Source organism: Tachysurus vachellii, chromosome 17, assembly GCF_030014155.1.
Source record: "Tachysurus vachellii isolate PV-2020 chromosome 17, HZAU_Pvac_v1, whole genome shotgun sequence".
In the NCBI taxonomy this organism is placed as follows: Eukaryota; Metazoa; Chordata; class Actinopteri; order Siluriformes; family Bagridae; genus Tachysurus; species Tachysurus vachellii.
This window is the reverse complement of record NC_083476.1, coordinates 12,748,045-12,770,626: the sequence shown is the minus strand read 5'-3', so window position 1 is coordinate 12,770,626 and position 22,582 is coordinate 12,748,045. Positions and strand designations below refer to the sequence as shown.

At 37.0% G+C, this 22,582-nt stretch overlaps 1 protein-coding gene across 1 annotated transcript in view; it reads left to right on the top strand.

Moving 5' to 3' along the window:
- The window catches only part of si:dkey-112m2.1 (transmembrane protein 132D), a 142,516-nt gene that overhangs the window by 692 nt on the left and 119,242 nt on the right, over positions 1-22,582 (top strand). The gene's annotated exons all lie outside the window — the stretch shown is intronic.

The window sequence follows — 22,582 nt, the reverse complement described above, 5'->3', positions numbered from 1 at the left end:
GGAAATTGGCCTGATGGCAATCATTCTAATGCTTTGAATAGTTTCCAAGAGGCACTCGGTCATTTTTAGTTACAGAAACACACGTATTTTCCTATGCAGAGGTGACTCTAATTCTCTCCTAGTGCTGAATCTTAAGTATTTGCATTATACCTCTCTGTTCAGGTTGCAATAACTCAAACACGATCCATGCCAATTCAGCACAGCTTGTCATTATTTCTTGCTTTGGTTTTAAAATGGTATTATTATTTCATTCATATTCATCCCAGCATGCAAGGTGTCTAAATGGCATTTAGCTACAGATACATAGTAATTAATATTCATTGTATGCAAATGAGATTGTTGCCATCCTTTTTATGTTCCGTATATCTATTCATGTTGAATATAAATGCTTTCATGTTTCATTGCCTGAATTACACATCGGGGATGTCCTGTAAGACTTTTGGATCTTGGCAATGATAATAAGGCACTTTTACATTGTAATGAATAATTGATTACATTACTGACCATTACAAAACCATCAGGAACTGTCTGTAACAGGTTCCATGATTATTTTTAGCAGGACTGGGATTGTATAAATGTAATTCAGGCGAGTTTGTCCAACAGATGCTAGCGCGGAATCACATATTAAATAATCAGAAACTAGGCTGAATTCGAGTGAATTGGGACATCAGTAAATGGAGTAAAACACATTAAAAATACTGTAATCTTCTTTCAGCCTCTTATAAACCAACTCAACTACCATGCATTTATTCCACAGTGGAATGGTTCAAGGACACATTCAGGGAGCTAGAAAGAGACTACAGAAAAAAGATCATTAAAATTAAAGATACCATAAAGTAATAAACCAATAAAAAAAAAACATCCTTATAATTTAAAATGCTTTTCAGGCAGTCCTGATAAATGTGTAAGCCATGCTTGTGTAGAGTGTCACATAAACATCCTTTTCTAAACATGTAGGTAGTAGCAGCTTTTCAGTAACAGGATTTCAGAAACCCATCATGTGTTAGGATTTTGTTTTGTTAATGAGAAGAAAGCTTTCTATCAGTCTGTCCGAAATGACCTCACGTGATCCCATTTAGCCTCTAATAAAATCAGTAGAAAAGTGAGAGTTACAGAATTACAGGGTTGCTATGTAAAGGATGTATCATGTAATTTTAGGATGCTGGATGGTATGGATTCTATTCTACACACTGTTTGGGGCAGAACTTTGTTTAAAAGCTGATTTTGGCATTCAGCAGCATATACAGTATTGATCACAAATGGGTCAACGATGAGATCTTCTTTTGCTTTGCAGTGGCTGGGTTTATTTTTTGCAATCTGTTAGAAAGTTATTAATATGTGAATATGTTCTCATATTTACTAATGGTCTCATTGACTATTACACTGACTGTAAATTCTGAATAATATGTTTCAACATGAACAACCGAGTCATATATCAAGATGGTGTGGGAGTTAATAAGAAAGTGCAAATTTCTCATAGAAAAAAACAAACAAATAGTAAAAGTATATATTATATCTCTGTAGGGTATTGTTAAGAAGAGAAAAAAAAGACTTGAAAAAACTTTATACACATTTAAAAAAAGAAAACAGATCCTTTAAGGTATTTTTGGTTGTCCCCCAAGGGAAACGTCACATCCGTGTGTTTCCTAAATAACTCTTAAAAATGATGCTTATTTTGATAGATTTCTTTTTGTTTTCCACTTTTTATTTGTTGTCAACCTGCCAACACTTGCTCTATACATTAAGATGCCATTGTATCAGGTTCAGTTGACTTAGGTGTATTATAATTACTGAATGTTATCCACCTGTCGTGCTGCAGTCTCAGTGCTGCTTTACTCCATCCATCAATGAAAAGGGAAAACCATAGAAGCAGCACTGGGCAGATCTTTTTTGTTCATGTTCATTAAGAGATTAAAACTCATTTTTTCACACACATACACACACATACGCACGCATGCACACACACACACAAACACACACACACACACACACGCACACATTATGTATTAATGTTCCTTGTCCTTGTGATATATGTTAAATACACAGTATGTGAGTGGGTCCAACAGCTTTGAGTATGAGAGAAGTGGAAATGATTCTCTCTCCTCACCTAATGGTTTGAGTAATGAGGCGGGGCATTACCTCAGAGTAAGACACGCTGGCTAAATGCAGCCCGAGGTACTCATAAGTTACTGAGGATACGCTCCTAAACCTTCATCCTCCAGCTATATGACGGAGTTAAACTGTACAATATAGTCTGTAATTACTTACCGTATGGTGTCAGTAGACCGGAGACACGAACCCGTGGCACAGTGATATAATGCATAGAGCTGAGTGCAATTTTGATGTAGCTTCTGTATCAATACATTCACGTTGCTGCCTCACATGTCCTCAGTGTGTTTTCCTTGGGATAGAGAAGATTCTCCAGATAAATCTTAGATTTGTATAATGTAAAATGTAATCATGTGAAATGAGAGATGAGCCAATAAAAAGACAGGAGTAGAGACGTATCAGAATTCCAGTGGGTCAAAAGTTTACATAGAAGTGGACTGTCTCTTTAATTAAACAGTCTGGATTTCAGAAACTGATGTAATGACTTGTAAGAAGCTTCTGATTGGCAGTGGTCACAGTTAGGAGTTAATGGGGTGGCTTATGGCTGTATATAGAGCCAATAACTTTTACTTATTGATAGCATGGGAAAATCGAAGCAGATTCAATTTTCTTCTTAGAAACAATTTCCAAACAATTGGCGCTACAGTACAATTATGTACAAACAACTCTTTGGGACCACACAGACACTGTACATCATTTAGAAACAAGGCACGAATTAACATCCAAAGATGAATCAACTCATGTGAAAAAATGAACTGTATCCCAAGACAAGATCAAAAGAATCGTTAATAAGTTGGAGGCATAGAGTACCAAAGTGTATAAAGCAATTATTAGGAGAGTTACACATTGCAAGGAAGAGGCCATTAATCTAAGATGAGCCAAAAAAAGCCAGAATTAAGTTAGCAGGTGATCACCAGATTGAGCTTGGCTATAATGACCAGTGCTATGTATGGAAGAAAAAGATGATGTTGTGTGTGGTGTTTTTCTGGACGGGGTATTTTTTTTTGCACTTAAGAAAAGGAAAGGGGATTGTGTAGAAAAACTAAAGCAAAACGCCAAGAAATTAGCCAGAAATCCTGGTCACAATGTTGGAACAGTGATCATATGCATACCTCCAATGTTGTAATAAAATGGCTTAATGACAATAAGGTGAAAGCATTGGACTGTAACAAGAAATTGCATGAGCAGGAGGTTTTTACTTTCATCAGATATGACACTTATCGAACAACATGAATCATGAACATTCATGAACACTAACAAGAATTTATGGTGATGCATTTACAGCATTCATTCATTCGCCATGCTGACAGTGCTGCCACTTCTCCTTTCAGTGTTTCCTAAACGGCTTTAAGTCTGAATATAAATAAAGATTTAATTACAATACAAGTAATGTTTAATCGTGCTTCACCACAGAGAAAACCTGTACTCAGAATTTAAAGAGAATTGCCAGTTTGGCTTGGTCAGACCTCTGGGTTTTGGGCTCCTGTACAGAGGAATTTGCAGGACCGCTGGGAAATAGCGTTCCACTGATGATGGAGAATCCAGAAGAAGCAGGTGGGAGAGGAAATTGCCTGTGTGAGATGTGCAGTGGCCGGCCTGCTTTATCTGTCGCCTGTAATATACGGGGGAAAGGTGGAAGAAGCAGAGCGACAAAGCAGAGCACAGATTCACTTCCGTTCAAATTTAGCTGTGCTGAAAGTTAGCAGCTTCCTCCTTCCTGCAGTTAATTCAGTGTGAGAGTGAGGTGAGGGGCAGTGATGGGGGACGATCCAATCAGGAAGAAAGAGCTGTGGAAAATACCAAACATGCTGCGAGGGTCACTGGACATTTTTAAATCTATGGTTTTGTTAAAAGATTTTTTTTTAATCTGTGTGAATGTTTTGCTTTATTGAATGTCTCATATTAATGTACTGGCCATGATGTTTTCGTCAACACTTGTCTTGCTTCAGAAATGCTTCAGATCAGCCTTTACTAGTATTTCACTGCTTTATTATGTGATTTTCAACCCTATTTCACCATCAAGCTGACAGACAGAGAGACACAAAGACAGTCACATAGAAAAACAGACACCCGTACAGAAAAAGAGACACAAACAGATTGTGAAAGTGACGTGACATATGGCTAAGTATGCTGACCCATACTCAGTATTTGTTCTCTGCGTTTTACCCATCCAAAGTGCACACACACAGCAGTGAACACACACAGCAGTGAACACACACACACCGTGAACACACACACCCGGTGCAGTGGGCAGCCATTTATGCTGCGGCGCCCGGGGAGCAGTTGGGGGGTTCAGTGCCTTGCTCAAGGGCACCTCAGTCGTGGCCGGCCCGAGACTCGAACCCACAACCTTAGGGTTAGGAGTCAGACTCTCTAACCATTAGGCCATGACTTCCCCCCATTAGGCCACGACTTCCCCCAAATTTTTGGACTTTCCCCCAGATTGTGTGTGTGTGTGTGTATGTTTGTGTGAATGTGTGTGTGTGTGTTCCAACTTCCCCATAATTAGAGTGATCCAATAGGTTCCACACATTCCTTTATGCCAATTCACACATATTCCGTCCTTGTCGCCTAATAGAGACAAGGAAATATTCATGAATTATAAAGTGGCACAATGAAAATATTCTCAAGAGATGCCGTGTGGTCTTATTATCTATTTATATGTAGATTCTATCCGACTGCATTACGACTTCTAGACCCTACCATTGAAACTAAAACATTTTTTAGATGTCAGAAGTGAGACATACAGTGGAATGAATGAAAAATGTCCTGTTAACTGAAGACAGGCTAATTGAATATATTATACAATGCTAAGCATTCAGTTATCATAATAAACGAGTTGTTATCTTGAAAAATATTAAAATGTGTGAGAGGCGTGATTTGATTCTATTTGTTGGCATATTTCCTACAGGACACAGGAAGTCACAGTGACGGTGTGCTTGACTGACTGACACTATAGCAAGAGTTCGAGATACACTTATGGACTTATGCTACACATGTTCACAGCTGAGGTTGATCACATGGCTATAACTAGGAGACATAGAGCAAGACTGATTGGCGTATAAAGATGAAATTGCATTCTTGTTCAGTCTGAAGTAACAACAGGGGTGGGGCATATGCTTTAGAGAGCAATAAATTAGACGAACACAATACTAGTGCAGGATAAGTCATCAAATGTAATAGTTTTACAGGAAGTCATAAACTATCGAATTGTTTTGGTTTTTGTTCTAGATATGATCTAATATTGGTCTCAATAACACAAAGGGACAGGTACATAAAGCACTGAAACACTAATATAGTACATCAGAGTCTTTAGCTTCTCTCAGTACAGAACAGGAAGTCGAATGATCAGAAGGCGAGTGATTTATCTGCACACGGTGTCTGTGTGTGTGTTTATTTTCATTTTTATAGGTATTGAGCCAGAAGCGGTATAAGGCATCTGGCAGCCGTTCTGCATTATGATGAAGGTGATTATAGCCTGTGTAGAGGCATAGCTACAGATCAGTGAGTCTGAGACAGGCAGCTCTTGTAATCACTCTTAATAGGCTTGTTGTTTGTGAGGTAATGACACCAGACCTACTTCCGTCTTACAGGAGAGCCAGTGTCGTTCATTGTGCGGTTTCATCTTTACACGCCAGGACTTTTATGTTTGTGTCATGCTAAAAATGTAAAAAGTACTATAGTTCACATATATTCACTGGCCATGTTACCTATTATATTGAACACCATGCTAATACTGTGTAGGGCCCTGGATTGCTCTCAGAACAGCCTCATCTCTTCATTGCATGAATTCTACAAGAGTTTGGAAACATTTCTTAGAGATTCTGGACCTATGCTGACATAATAATTGACAAATAATTGCTGCAGATTTGCACAATCATGCTACAGTTACAGTTACATGCTACATGCTAGTTGAGGACGTTATGGTCCAGCGGTCAAGGTGCTGGGTTTCTAATCAGAATATATACTATAGCAGTACAGATGGTCTGATGAACTGATATTAAAACAGTATGAGATGATATGTAATTTTTGACATGGGACTTTATCATCCTGGAAATAGTCATTAAAAGTTGAGTAAATTGTGGCCATGAATGGATGTACTTAGTCAATATACACAATTAGCATTGAGTGGCATTCAAACCATGCTTGATTTATATTAAGGGGTTGATATATGTTGATTGGTCACTGGATTCATGCTCAAATTCTGACCTTACAGTTTGCAGCAGAAATGGAGATTCATCAGATCATGTTTTGATTGTTTAGCATTCAACAGTCCAGTTTCAGTGAGCCTGTCAGGACTCAGCCCGGACTTTGGCCACGTGTTTTTGTTTTTGTTCCCTGTCACGTGTCTGCCCCGCCCTTGGTTACTCTTCCACGTCTCTGCACACCTGTTTCTCATGTGTTCATTGTATTGTCTATTTAACTGTGCCACGTTGCCTTGAGCAGCACGGAATCCTCTGGTGTCTTTGCCTGTTGTCTTCTGTCGTCCTGTCTCAAGTCCGTGTCAATGTTCCATGTTTTTTGTTAATAAATCCTTGTTTTATTTTAGCTATCCTGCATTTGGGTCATTTTTATCCCCGTGTCCGTGACAGATCCTGTGTCTACTATAGCCTCAGATTCCTGCTCTTAGCTGACAGGTGTCAACCCTGATGTGGTCTTCTGCTGTTGTAGCCCATTCATCTCATGGTCCATGGTGTGCATTCTGAAATTATTTGCATACTGGTTCGGCCATTTCCACCTGCACCAATAACTGCTACATGCTGGATGTTTTCTATTTTTCACACCATTCTTTGTAAGCTCTTGAGACTACTGTGTATGAAAATCCCTGGCGATCAGCAATTTCTGTAAAAACTCAAAAAGAACATATGGCACCAAAAATCATGCTATAATCATCTGCATGATTTTACACTCTTTCCTGTCTGCCACATGATTGGCTGATAATTGCATGAAAGAGAAGGGGATCATGTTTTCCCTATAAAATGGTTAGGGAGTTTATGTGGCGGTACATTATATTTTTTAAGCTTACTGTATATACAGAGCTTTCATGGCAGGTACACTGTGAAATGTACATTATGTATCTACACTTCAAATGTAATCAGCTGAGACATGTTTCGTGTCTGAACTTTGCTGCTTTAGTTTTAGGAATTCGAAATTATGATTTTAATGTTGCTAACCAGTAATGGAAGTGTATAACCTCCAGTTTAGCACTGTGCACTAAATGCCCAAGTGTAAACAATCATTTATGGATAGACATCATTTACTGTATATCAGTAATACCATTTGTCTAAAATATGGAAGTATATACACAAAAAATATTAACTGTATCTGGATCTTCATCTATAGTATTTCTACTTTTTTAAGAAGTTGAAACTTTGTTTACGTAGCTTACGTTCCTGTGTAATAACTTCACCTACATTTAACTGATTTGCAAGCCATTTTGTCGACATCTGATAGCTACCGCTACGTATAATGCTAGTTAGCTGAATAAGATGAGCACAGTTATTGCTAACCCTGCTGATAAACCATTATATTGTGTAAATTAAATGAATGTTATTCTAAGCAATGCACTGAGTCAAGGAAGAGTGTATTGACATGCTGTGAGGGGGCAGCTGTAATGATTCTGTATTTAGGACCAATCAGAGTAAATGTACTGCGCTGCTCCCTACGTCTCATGTTTACAGCCTCTTTTTCCAAATTACAAAGCTCATAAACTGTTTCACAGCCGCAGGTTGTGGGGTTTGTTAAATTAATGACAGGAAACAACCTGGTGTGTGTGTGTGTGTGTGTGTGTATATGTGAGTGTCTTTCTTACTGTTCTATTTGAACTTAGGGAAACTATTTGATGTCAGTAGTTGTGACTGACAGAAACTAGCATGCATAAACTCTGGAGCATTAAATGACTAAATGGATAAATACTATAACTTTATGTTCTTTAATTAGGCAATATAGCACATGCTACAGTGCTGTTTTTCTGAAACTGATTACTCACAGCTATACTGATATTCAGAACATCAAGAAACAAGAAATTATTATGGAGTAACTGACATTTTTAACACATGGCCACATATTTTTGGTCAGTCAATGAAAATCGATAAGGGGGCACGGTGGCTTAGTGGTTAGCACGTTCGCCTCACACCTCCAGGGTCGGGGTTCGATTCCCGCCTCCACCTTGTGTGTGTGGAGTTTGCATGTTCTCCCCGTGCCTCGGGGGTTTCCTCCGGGTACTCTGGTTTCCTCCCCCGGTCCAAAGACATGCATGGTAGGTTGATTGGCATCTCTGGAAAATTGTCCCTAGTGTGTGATTGTGTGAGTGAATGAGAGTGTGTGTGTGCCCTGCGATGGGTTGGCACTCCATCCAGGGTGAATCCTGCCTTGATGCCTGATGACGCCTGAGATAGGCACAGGCTCCCCGTGACCCGAGGTAGTTCGGATAAGCGGTAGAAGATGAATGAATGAATGAATGAATGAAAATCGATGATACCACAGCAGGACATAGCGCCATATGTTGTCATGGCAATGCCCGGGTTGACTTACAGCCCATAATAAGTGTAGTAATGGTTTCAGTGAACAGAGACAAGTGAAGTTATAGACACAGTGAATCGTACCAGTGCTGTTAGAATAAAAATCATCACACTAAGAGCTCCACTTGTCTTATCATATTAGTGAACTGGATCCAACTGTTGTATAATAAATTCTAATTGTAATCGTTAGTAACAATTGTTGTGGCTTGAGAGCAATAAAATTCTTGGGGACATGTTACAGGAAGATAATCAACTGGTGGTGGTAAAAGGAACTTCAACACACCACACTAGTTTACTAGAACAGCACCATACACAGAAATTTATTATTTCTTTCACTCATTGAGGATATTGTCTCACAACTAACATAAAATATTTTATTGCTGTGTTCTTCAACTATTTGTTTAGTAAAGTTTCATAGCAGCAAAGGCACTTTATATTGAACTATTTGGCGAATGTGCCCTCAGACTCAGAAGTGGTGATAAATCAAATCACAGGGCAGTCAATAAACTGATGATTCACACTGCTGTTTCTGGAACGAGGTGATGATGATGTCTAAAGCAATATGTATGTATTTTGCTTGGCACTATTGATGGATTTTTTTACGTTTTTTTTTTTTGAAAACCACCTTTACATTGCCAATCAATGGGATGTTGGACCTTGTTCAATCCACACAGGAAGAAACTGAGGATGCACTGCTTTTATTAATGAACAGTGTAACTGCGCATCTTCAGTAACTGAACTACTAAGTGTCAGCACTTTGTATTGATCACAGTTTGACTGTTAACAAAAGGAAGCTTTATATTTTTATGCAGAGTATCAGCAACTTAGCATATAAAAATAGCTCAAAGAGTGAATATAGTTAAATAAAAGGGCAAATATTTTGACAATGACACAATTGTTATTTTAGGTGTAGAACACAGTGTATTGGTTGAAATAAAAATAAGAATATACCTGTATTAAAAGCCCATAATAATATACTGTAGGAATGGTGTAGGAATTACAAGTACATGGTTATTTTATCCCCCCTTTTTTAAAGGAACAATAATCATAAGCTAGTCTATCATTTTTTAATACTGGGAGCGTAATGGCTTACTGGTTAGCACTTTTGCTGGACATGATTGTGTGTGATTGTGCCCATATGATGGCTTAGTACCCAGTCCACAATGTCCCATGCCTTGTGCCCTAAGGTCTCCAGGGATAGGTTCCAAGCTCCCCATTACCATGTGTAAGATAAGCAGTACTGAAATGGATGGATGGATTTTTAATACTTGGTTGCAAATCCTGCCTGAAGTCTTGAAACCCATAGACATCACCAGATGCTGTGTTTCTTCTCTGCTGATGCGCTGCCTGGCCATTACCGTAGCTGTCTCCAGTTCCTGTTTGTTCAATGGCAGCAATACAATATCCACACCATAAGATCATTTTATAATCATTCATAGTCATGAGCAGGTCCTTCCCTTCTCTAGATTTTTTTACTTCCTATGATGATATTCATCTGATCTCTCCATAGGATATTGTTCCAGACCTGTGCAAACTTTTGTTTTTCTGATGTTTCCTGAATCTCTTATCTGGTCAGTCTGTTTTGTTGGCTTAGCAGTGGTTTGACACTATTGGTGAACCCTCTGGTGCAGTTTTCTCTTGATTTTTGACTTTGTTACAGATACACATACCTCCTAAAGGATGTTATTGATCTGACCAACTGTTTTGACAGGGTTTTTTCTCAGCGAAAAAAGAATTCCTGTCATTCACTACAGTTGCTTTTCATGTTTTTTTTTTTGTCAATTCATGGTCCTCTTTTGGTTTTTTTGATCTCATCATTGCATTGTTTCTTATTAAGACTGAAATAAACCATTGATTTGGCCACACTTAATGTTTTGCTATCCCTCTGATAGCTTTGTCTTGATTTTTATCAACTTAACGATGACTTTTTTATTTATTTTAAAATTAAATATACTTTATGAGACAGCTAAAATAACAATAACTGTGTATATTTTTGACCTGTGCTCTTTGCTACTTTGTTAGAAATAAGCATGGAATATACCGCATTCATATTTAGTCAAATTTACAGTACTGTATTAATATAGCAGTACTCTGACAGTGTACATATAGTATCCTCTAATTAGAGTCATTAATGATTATATTTTAATTAAACCCTACTCAGTACTTTTCTCGGCCACAGAATGCCAAGCTAATGCCACTTAGGGTAATAGCTTGGAGAAAGGGGCATTTTGTGTCAGAAAAGGCCAATTTATTAACATTATTCTTTTAACAGACCGTTTTCCCTGGCTGTTTGCTTGCCAAAAATAAACCTGATATATATTTGGCTTGTTGCATTGCCCTTAATTTATTCATCACACATTTCCCCATGGCCCGTTGTACAAATGTTTAATGTATTATTGCATAATAAATAATACAATGCACAGCAGGGATGAACTGACATTTTGTTAAAATAAAAGTTATCCTGTTTCATACACGCAACACATATAAAAGATATAGATATGAGATACACTATATGTCTAAAAGTATGTGGAAACCTGACCATCACAAGCATATGTGGCCTCCTCATACTGTGACAACAAATTTTAAAGCACTTCATGTTCTAGAATGTCTTGGTATGGTATAGCATTAAGATTTCCCTTGTCTAGAACTACAGAGTACAAACCATACCAATCAATGCCCATAACAATGCCGCTGTGCACAAAGTGAGCTCCATGAAGACATGGTTTACCAAGGCTGGACTAAAAGAACAAGTTACTTTAGAGCCCTGACCTCAACCCCACTGAATAACTTTGGGAAACTCGAACGCAGACTGCATGCCAGGCCTCTCTAGACCTCACTAATGCTCTTGTGACTGAATGAACACAAATCACGCACGCTCCAACATCTAGTGGAAAGGGATGCCAATTTCCCCAGCAGCACATTTAAAAGAAATTTACAAATCAATGTGGGCTAGTTGGCCAACATGCTATAGAGAAGATTCTTTGGGATATATTTATGCTAGTGGAATCACAACCATACAGTACATTGTATAAACCAACCAATTGCAAGTGCAATATTTATTAATACAACAAGATATTAATACTGAGTGATTAACATTTTTTTATAACCACACACTGGCCTGTGTAATATTACTTAATTAGAAAGATCTGTTAATTGTTTTAACAATCAGGCTAGCTGGGCATACCTGGCCAACTAAACATCTGCCAGCCACATCTTCCCATATTTTTGATGACTTTAAAAATGGGTGGATTCAAATAAATGGTGTCATGTTCTAAGTTGTAAATATCAGGAAATGAATGCTAAAATTCTGCATTCTGAAAATTCTGATGAGACGTGTCTCATACACGTCTTCCATTCTCAGACCTAAATATCTTCAGTGTATAGCAGAAAAGGGGGCTACTTTTTGCCATACAGTATGGTGTACAACCTAATACCCAAAATGAAACACATTGCAAATCATTTTTAATTTATTCAAATATGATAGAATAGTGAACTATTGCTACATTTTACATATTTAAAAATGTTTAATTTTTAAAGCCTGATATTTTAATAATAAGAGGTTTTCTTACTGTCATTATACAAAATTATATTATTATAAGAAATAATAATATAATAAAAATAACAATAGGTCATAAAAGAAACTACATGATCTATGTACAGTTTTCCATATATACAGAAAACCCTGTAACCTTGAGAAAACCTGCAGCTTTTATAAGAAAAAATAAAAAACAAGGTAATGAAGCAATTAAAGCACATGTACAAGTATGAAATGTATGACAGATGAACACGTAAACACTGCTGGCATGTTTGTTTTATTCCATAACTTCACTTTACTTAAGGGCATGAATTATTACTCATATAATAAGCGTTGTTTGTTTACCTATATTTAACAGATGTACATTTAATTTGTCAGTTTTTTATGTACATTTAATTTGTACATTTTAAATATTCCCATGTATCTAACAGCCACAAATATTACACCTCGGCTAATCCAAACTCATATTAAACCAGGGGTGGCAAGGGTTAAAAAAATACAAATAAAACAAATAAAAGCATAGGAAATAAAAACAATTGAAAGTTAAAAAGTGTTTACCCTCAAATGCACTATTAAAAAATAAAGAATTTAGACATATTATTTGACATAGCCTTGCAGCTGTACATTACTAACTATGCATAAACATGCTAAAACCTTACAGGGGTTTTGGGTTTGGGCAGTAACAGGCTTTTGGGCATGGTCTTTAATAGGGTAATAGGGTATAGTGAGTTGTAATACATGTTTTGGGTTACATAATTAGGCATAATGGGCATTTGGGAGTGGGCTGTAATATGCTTATATCATCTCTAATGGACTGTACTGAGCTATAATGAACTGCATTGAGCTGTAATAGGCAATAATGGGATGTAATTAGCTTTAATTGGCTGTAATGAATGTTTAGGATACGAGTGTTAATATGGGTTTTAAGTGGTTTGTTATAGGGATTTGGGTGGGGGCTGTAAGGGGGTGTAATGGCCATTTGGGTATGGGATGTAATGGGCTGAAATTATCTCTAATGGAATCTACTGAGCAGTAAGGGTTTATATTGAGTGTTTAGGGCGTGAACTGTCACAAATTTTACATCTGGGCTTTAAGTGGGTGTAATAGGGATTGGGTGTAAGCTGTATAGGGTTATGTAATGTAATGAGGATTTAAGGTGTAATGAACTCTAGTGAGTATTTAAGTTATAAAAGGTTGTAATGGGTGTTAAAGGGTGTGGCTGCAATGGACAGTTAATCCTCAATAATAAGCTGTAATGGGCTGTAATTCAATGTAATTGGCTGTAATATTTATTTGAGCTGTAATGGAATGTAATGGGCATTTAGTTAGGGAACTGTAAAGGCTTGGGAGATAAAGCCAAGTGCACATTATGTAGTTATAGATTTATCATAGGATGAAGTGCTGATTTTAAAATATTTTATCCTGATAAATTACGATGTAAATGGGAAGGAAAGGAAAATGCAGAGTTGAGCACAGAATTATCACTACATCTTTCGGTTTTATTTAGTCTGAAAGCAAGGCCTCGATGTGTGTGTGTGTGTGTGTGTGTGTTGGTGTCAGTCCATTCTTTGGGAATTAAGGACTCTGATGGCTTTGGGGAAGAAACTATTACACGGTTTGGTTGTGAGGGCACAAATGCTTTTGTATGTCTGTGATGGAGAGAAGAAAGACTCATGAACTTTTCAGCTGTACTTACTAATTCCTGCAGGGTCTTGCGGTCCGAGACGGTGGAATTCCCAAACCAGGCAGTGATGCAGCTGCACAGGATGCTCTTTGTATTCCCCCTGTTGAATATGCTGGGGTTGGGGATGGGCGTGATAGATGGGCTTTCCTCCACCTCCCTGAAAGTAGAGTTGCTGCTAGGCTTTTCTGGTAATGGAGCTGGTGTTTAGGGACCAGGTGAGGCTCTCCATCAGGTGAACACCAAGGAACTTGATCTTGATCTTGTTTTGCTATGGGTAAAATCATCCATCTATATCACATAGTTATTTTTTTATTCGTTTTTTATTTGTTATTCGCCTATATTTTGGGCATCTCAACAAATTTAGAGAGAAAACGCAAGGCAAAAATGCAAATCTTTTATCAACAGCAAGGGCAAGAATTTTGATCTAAGCCCTGTAGTGCTCTTATGTAGAGCAGGGTACGCTTAAAAAATTCCCCTGTGCAGCATTAAAACAGCACAATGTCTGGCCTTATTGCTAAGCATTTGAAAATGAGGTTTATTGTTTACTTTACATCTTATTGCCTAATTGCATCAGTCTGTAACACTTGGAGTTACTCTGCAATTGAAAGCTTAAAAAACATGCATCTTCAAGGTATTTATTCATTTGCCTCTGACTTCCTTTCTAATTTTGTCTTGACCAATTCCCACTCAAAAGCTAAGTCTTCCCTGTCATATGACACTTACCAACCATGAGGTCAAAAGCTATCACAACCTTCCTCTGAGATATGTGAATCCAGACAACTGAATCTTTGGCTTTTGTTGCTCAGGCTGGTGTAATATGGAAGAAAATACTGCCCGCTTCTGTATGCATGAGCTCACAGATGTGCACAATTTGCTAGCTTTCCTGTGACTGACAGAGGAGCGAGGGTATAACACACCTCCAACCGAGTGAACACTGACAATTTTGTGACATCTGGATGATAAGGTGAATAGTTTTCTGTTACACCACTCATACTTGGAGTCATACTTGGTGTTTTTGAGTAGTTTGCCATGCTCATGCTTTTAAACCTGAAAAAATCAGGGATAGAAAATGCGGACTGAAAACAGAAATCATGTTTTTTCTTTGCTGTCAAGCATAATGCGATATAACAAAAGTAAGAGACAATTTGAAATAAAAAAAATAACAAATATGATGATATACGCGTGTGAAGATGGCAAGCACTGAAATAAATCAAACTCTCTGTTGTGGAGGACTCTGAGCTCCTGTATTGTATGTGGAGGAGAGCAGAGAGCTGAAGTTCCAAAATGTGACTGGCTGACTTAACATCTCATAAGAAGAACAAGTTAGCCTTCAATCTCTCTGGCTGCTGGATATACTATGATTTAATTTTTTATCTATAGAGAAAACGACTAAGATGTGTAAAATGTCCTCTGTGTGAAAAAGAAAACTTTCAAATGGTCAACACTGCTATCCAATTAACAGTGTCATGCTAATGTATTTATTTTAGTCTAAGAAATTGTGTGTTTACAGCACTACAAACAAAATTTCATCTTTTAGTTACACTAAATTGTCCTCCTCGCTGCTTTTTGTTGTTACTATAAGTCAAGGTTGATATCACACAAGGAAGATGTACTTATAGTAAGGTCATTACTTTATTCATGCAGATTCTAAAACATACTTTCAATACACACTTTGCAGGTGTAACTAGTACTCAAGTCTGTGTGCACTTTTTCAGTATTAATTTGTAAGTCAGCAGTGAGCATGAACCATAGCACCTTAAACACAAGCTGATTTTAAGAATTAAGGTTGCACTTAATGCAGACAATACTAATCAGTTTTGTAGTTGGGGAAAGTGGAGCGTTTATTTAAAGTTTACCTGAGATTAACCATATCCACATTGTAGTAAAGTTGATCTTTAGAGAATGTTGCTTGGCTATGATCTTTTGCATCTTTTACAAGTTTTCATAATAATATTCAGTGACCTTGAGCTTTGTTTTTGACCAAACTTCACACCTGCTTTGCTCTGTGATCCAGTGACTGAGTCTCCTGGGCTGGAAAAACCTTATACTATCCACTGAAATGAATCAGACAGACGGAAAGGAGAAAGAAGTGACGAAGGTGACGGCCTGTCTCTAGGGGATCCTGAGATCCCCCAGAATAGGAAGCTATAGGAGGAATGACTCCTTTCTTATTGATGGATTTAAAGAGAAACTAGGAGATTTTTTCATTCCTGTGAAAGAAAAAGGCACATAGTGATGTGAAGTGTGAATCTGTGTGTGCCTATCAGGTCACTAACACAATTAGAAGTTTTAATTAGTGCTCAGAAAATAACTGCTTGATGAATCGGGAATTGTAAGGCTGATTAAATTACAGCTGTGCAACAGAACAGTGGTTTGTTTTAGGTTCAGCAGTTTGACAGTGTCTCGTTTAGGCTTTAGTGCTCATGTGAGCTTGAATAGAAAAATTAAAAGGATATTAATAAGAATTAACTTTCATTTTCATTTCACATTTATCTTATTTCATTCCAAATAAAGATGCCATAATTCTGTGTGATTAGAATAAAATCTTATACCTGTACCACAAAAAAGGTTACTGATACTGATATGGTGCCATAGTGCTGGTGAGAGGTATCATGTAGCCCAGACATAACAAAAGCAACAAGGCTCAGATTCTGAGTCACATTTCTTGGTTGTGAAAACAAAGACACACAATTCTTATGCGTAAAAGCATGCAAACTTGATAAACACCCATAAAACTGTACTAGATGATTTAGAATCATCCTCCACAGTGGACTGTGTCTTTGCATGTCAGTAAAATAACATATCCATATATATTATTGCTAATAGATAAATTTATTACCTGCAGCCTGAAAGTCACTTTGTGTGTAAATTAATAAGACTGAAGGGCAAGGAATACATTTGTAGAAACCCGTTTACACTATTTAAAAACAAACCACTCAACTAGTCTGAATAATGGAAAGGTTTATGTAAATTATGCTTATCCAAAATTTTTATCAGCATGATGATTTATTGTTGCACTAATCAAAATGCTGTTATATTAGATATTTACTGCACATTCACATCTTCTACACCAATACCGTTTAAAGAGAATGATTTAAAAAGCTTGTCCTTTCATCTCATTTACCTTATAATGTAAACTCATATCTCAAACTCAACGCAGTAGAGTATGTACGCTGTAAAAAAATTCATGGTGGTTAAGCTTGGAAAAGAAAGTTCACCTCATGCCTTAAAAATGTGAGTCAACTCAACTTGAAGAAGTTTCAACTGACAAGTAGTCAAGACAATGAATTACTTTGAGTTAAATATACAAAACTTTGCAGTCTAATTTGGACTTAAAGAGAAAATGTACTGTAAGTTTACATAATAAGTAACACATGACTTGATCCCTAACTCAGTTTCAGTAAGTGCTTTATGCTGGTCAGTGTTGTGGTTAAGCTGGAGTTTATCCCAGGAATACTGGGTGTGACATGGGAACACAAGCTGGATGTGATACCTGTCCATCACAGGTCACCATGCACGCACACTTTTTTGGAGGTGGGAGGAGATGGAGTTACTTTAATTTCTTTATAATTCAGGCAAATGGAACCAACTAAGTTTATTAGAAATAACTTTAATACATGCAAAAAAAAAAAAAGATCTGCAAGAGTGGGATCACTTCTACAGATAAATGAACTTGATCACAAAACCTACAAGTTGATGATTTTCCTAAAACAGCATGTCCCTAAGTGTTTTGTCTATTTCTGTCTGTTATAAAGCATTATCTTACGGAAAACTTAAAACAATTACGTGTTTTTTTAAAAGCAAAAGACATCATTTTGAGTTTAATCAAAAGGCCACTGTAAGGTACTTAGAGTTAATTATATGGTGGCACACAATCATCAGAAAACATATAGTACATTCATTCTATTTATAATCAAACAGTCTACAGTGCTTATTTATGCAGGTCAATATTATGGGCAAGTTCAATATTATCAGTAAAATGATGTATTTAAAGACTTTATACTTCATTTATACTGTTTGCATGAACTTTGGGTGATTGTCTGTTAAATACATTTTCTTGTCATTTTTCATTAATCACACAAAGATCGTGGGGCTGTGGTACCTTCAGAACCGCTGCTGTGGAAAATGAATCTACACTGAGCAGAATGGAGAATTCAACAGTGCTATGGTGTAAATGATTGGATTGCACTGTTGTATAATTTGAGCCAAAATATTGATGTCAAGAACATATTGCATCAGCCCCCTGAGCTATTCTCTCTGTCCTGATATCTAACTATTCCTGGCAATCAGATACCAACATAGAGAAAATAGACAAAATCAATTGGGCACTTAAAGTGAAAGAAAAGAAAACAAGACTAATCCAATTCTTTCTTTTTTTTTTAATCATCATTATTTATTTATTTTTTTTACATTTTTGTATATCTTATGTATATGTTTTGTATAGCCCCTCGGTTCACTGTTTTCATTTCAGTGGCTTGCAGCCAGCTACTCTGCTATATTCAAGTGTTTGATGATTTATTTAATTATTTAAACTTTAAAATAAAAATTTTAAATTGTAATTGTGTGTTTCTCCTTTGTGAGCCTGTGAAATATATTTATAGAGAAGCTGTGGAAATGGTCCAGCATTTGATGCAGTCCGGAACTGTTTTTGACAGCAGACTGAAGTTTGAGAGAAAGCACAACATGAAAATAGAAAGCGTGACCAGAGGCAATATTTATTTTTTGGATAAATTTGTTGGATTAGGAATATTTTTTTATATTTTATTTATATATTCTTAGGCACCTGTTCTTGTTTCTGTCTCTTGCATTAGTAGGTTCGCCATTCCTTAGCATTTTAAAAAACCTACTTTGGATTCTGTTTGGCAGGTGGTGTTGATTACTTTTGTACAACACCAGCTCTGTTAGTAGTGAAAAGTGAAAACAGTCGTTTTGCACATACTATACAATATTTCAGTCGTTTGTTGTTTTGCACAACTCTATACATTATCTCAGGGACCTGCTGCTAAGAAACTGTGTTCATTGCATGAAATATTGTTTGAACATTCATTACTTACATACTGTACAGTATTTACATACAGTATTTACACTGGTCGGCGCTGTTTCTGTTTATTGTCTTTTGTGTATTGTATTTTTTGTACTTTTTGTATTGTCTTGTACCTTTTTGTCTGCACTGTCTTTTGTCCTGCACTGTCTTGTCTGTCTTGTTTGTCTTGTCCTGCACTGTTTGCACCAGGTTTCACAATTGCACTTTATGTGACTAGGACTTAATTACTAAGTCCTTAGCCCTGTCTTTGTTTTATGTGGCACCACAATCCTGGAGAAACGTTGTCTCATTTCACTGTGTACTTCAACAGCTATATATGGCTGAAATGACAATAAAAGCTTCTTGACTTGACTTGAGAAAATGTGTTTGTAATGCAAAAAATGTGTTTGTAGTGCTGAGGTATATGTAGAAAAATCCACATGCAGAGTTTAATGGAGAACAATAGCAAACAATCTAACATGAGGCAGAGGCAGAAACTGGAAACAGGCAGAGTTCAAAGAATTAGAATACAGTGATAAACGTGGCAGACAAATCCAATACCGAATCCAAATAGCATAAATCTTGAAAACAAAAAAATAGGTCATTAACACAGGAAGCAAAATGAGAGCAATGTAACAAGGCTTGGTAATACAGGACAACTGACGGAACATCAAGGATGAATAGCGTGCATGAGAAGTGCTAGAATTCTGGTAAGGGTTCCCTCTGGTGCTGAAGAGGGGGAGGTGTGACGGCAGATGGCAGATGTTACAGAACCCAGTACCCTCTTGGGATGAGGGTGGTGGCGTTGATCAGCCTGCATGAACTGCCATTGTAGCCAAACATGAGCACCTTCCAAACATTTCTGCTGCATCAGAACCAGTCATCCACTGCTGGAACGCGCAACGGTTCCCCTGACCAGGAAACAAAGGGGGGCTAACATCCTAGGATACATTGGAAAAGGGTTAATCTTGTGGAGGAGTGAATCAAAGTGTTTAGGGCATACTCAGTCCAAGGAATAAATTTGCTCCAATGATTTTAGCCTTGGCTACAATAGGAATATAGGTGCCACCCGATCTCCTGATTAAGCCGCTCCACTTTGCCAGTAGACTGTAGATAATGTCAAACTGATGTTGATGTTTAAGAGAATGCTTTCCACACACGGGATGTAAATTGGACCCCCCCGTCTGACATGATGTCCTTGGAAAGATGATACACCTGAAACGTGATGGAACAAAGCAGTGGCTGTCTCCATGGCTGTTGGCATACCCTTGGACATTGGGGTGACATAGGGGTTTTAGAAGGCCAGCCGGCAGCTGGTGAGGAGTTAAATAGTCCAATTTTGGGTGCCAACTGAACGGTCTGATGGAAAGCTATCCCCAATGGGTTATTTATTAATGGCAGTGATCTTGACTTTCATGGTTCATGGCACAATAAAAATGTCTAGATCCTGAAGCTAGTGGTGAGTGAGGTTTCTGTTGGAGCTGGAGTTTGATGTGTAATGCTCACTTGAGCAGGTAAACGAAAACTGTAAGGGCAAAGAGTTAGATGGCATACTCAACTGCCGTGCTCATGCCTTGAGGTAATTGTAGTAGTTGAACTCCGGATTCGGAGTTAATGCTCGATCTAATGCTTTGCCTGTAAGAAGGGTCATCATTAATGCACATTAAGTCACTTAATTCAAGTAATGTTCAGATCGGTGAGCGATATAAATACTGCACTGTTGTAGAAACCCCCTACATTTATCCGCTAAACCAATAAACTTATCTGGGAGCGCTATCAAGGTGAGTTCAGGTCACCTTGATGGCGGAATTCATTGAACGGCGTTAGATAGCTGTTCGTTAGATAAATGTCTATAGTACCAGAAGTTAATGGCAGATGTTACTCAAAAGTTATTGTTTCTATATTAACAGATCTGAACATTCAATCACACCTCATATATGGTGGATACTTTATATAAATGCATAAAAAAAGTGTTATAGTGAAGCCTTCCATCGTAGCATTGGGGGATTTAATTTCTTTTTCTGGCTAACATCCATTTTTTGTCTTAATACCTTCAAGATAATAAAAAGACATGCCAATGATGAAATGACAATATATAGCTGCTATAACATAAGTGATAAAATGAATAAACCTCTCTCAAAGATGATCCACAACACTAAAATTAACTGTTAGAATATAACATAGTATTCTTTTACAAATAAAAATGTTCCTACACTTTGTTGTAGGAAAATCATCAGCTCACCACTGGGGTAGTAACAGTAACTCCTCATCGTCATAGCAATTTATTGTTTATCACATTTCATTATTTCAGTGTTTAATTCCTTGCAAAATAGTCATGATTTTAAAAAGTACATTTAAACATTAGTGTAGTAAACCCCTGGACCATTGAAAAAAATCACTATTTTACAGACTCTCAAGCAGCTTATTGCTTTATAAAAGAATGACAAAAACTCTATGATTAAATCTATTGTCCAACATCTCATTTAATTTATTATTAATAATATCTACAAGAAACAATTTGTCCTCCAAACAGTGAAGTCTGTTATGAGCAAGCTTTTGTTGCTAGGCAACATAACAGACATAATGGGCCATTCCATGGACAGAACAATGGCTTAAGTGTATTGCTTTTATTGGTTTCAAACTTGCACATTACTACAGAATTCAATTATTGTGATGTGGTCAAAGGTGTGTGTATATTGAAGAATTTGCAGTGGCTTGGGGTGTCACTCGTCCAACCCAAGCAAAACTGTTTTTGAAATATTATTTAAACCACAGAGACCATGACCAGGATAATACAGATTCAAAGTATGCTTACGTGTGCAAATTTTTACCAATCTGAATAAATCCAGTCCAATTGTAGATTCTGTACGGTTCTGTATTTAAGTAAAGTTTATTCTGTATATACCATAAACATTGCAATCCGATTCAAAAATTCATTTATATGTGCATTATATGATACATCTGCACAAGTGCCCAGCATATGTTGTCACATTATTTCCCATTCTTCGGATTATTTCGGCTCTTTGCCACCTGTTTAGAAACCTGAATTTCAATCGGGTCGAGCTCAGTCAGGTGTCTAAATTGTTTACCTGCAGGCCTTTCAAACTTATTGAGCTATCATATCTCTAATGAATTATTTGGTTGCGTGTAAATGTATTGACTGTGGATGAATTAAGGATGCAGCAACCCTTTCATACTTTTTTTTGTTCTGAACTCTGAGTTATTATTTATTATTTTTTTATATCCTGGTGCTCTAACAGTTTGTCCTACATCGACAAACTAATCTAAAAGGGCACATTATATAACAATGCTGAAAATATTTATGCACTGTTGTTCTTTGAGCTACTTTACTACCATAACACTGTCAAAAAAGTATTTTTGGTATATTTTGGTTGTCTCTCTCTCTTTATATATATATATATATATATATATATATATATATATATATATATATATATATATATATATATATACACACACAACATTTATCAGACTGTGTATTTATAATCACACCCTCTAGTGTCACCCAGATGAGGATGAGGTTCCCCTTTGAGTCTGGTTCCTCTCAAGGTTTCTTCCTTCCATTCAAGGGAGTTTTTCCTCACCACTGCTCCCTGAGTCACCTCAGACTTGCTCATTGGGGATAAATACAAACACATATTATCTGACAAATATATCTAATATTAAACTTGCATTTTGTATTATATTCA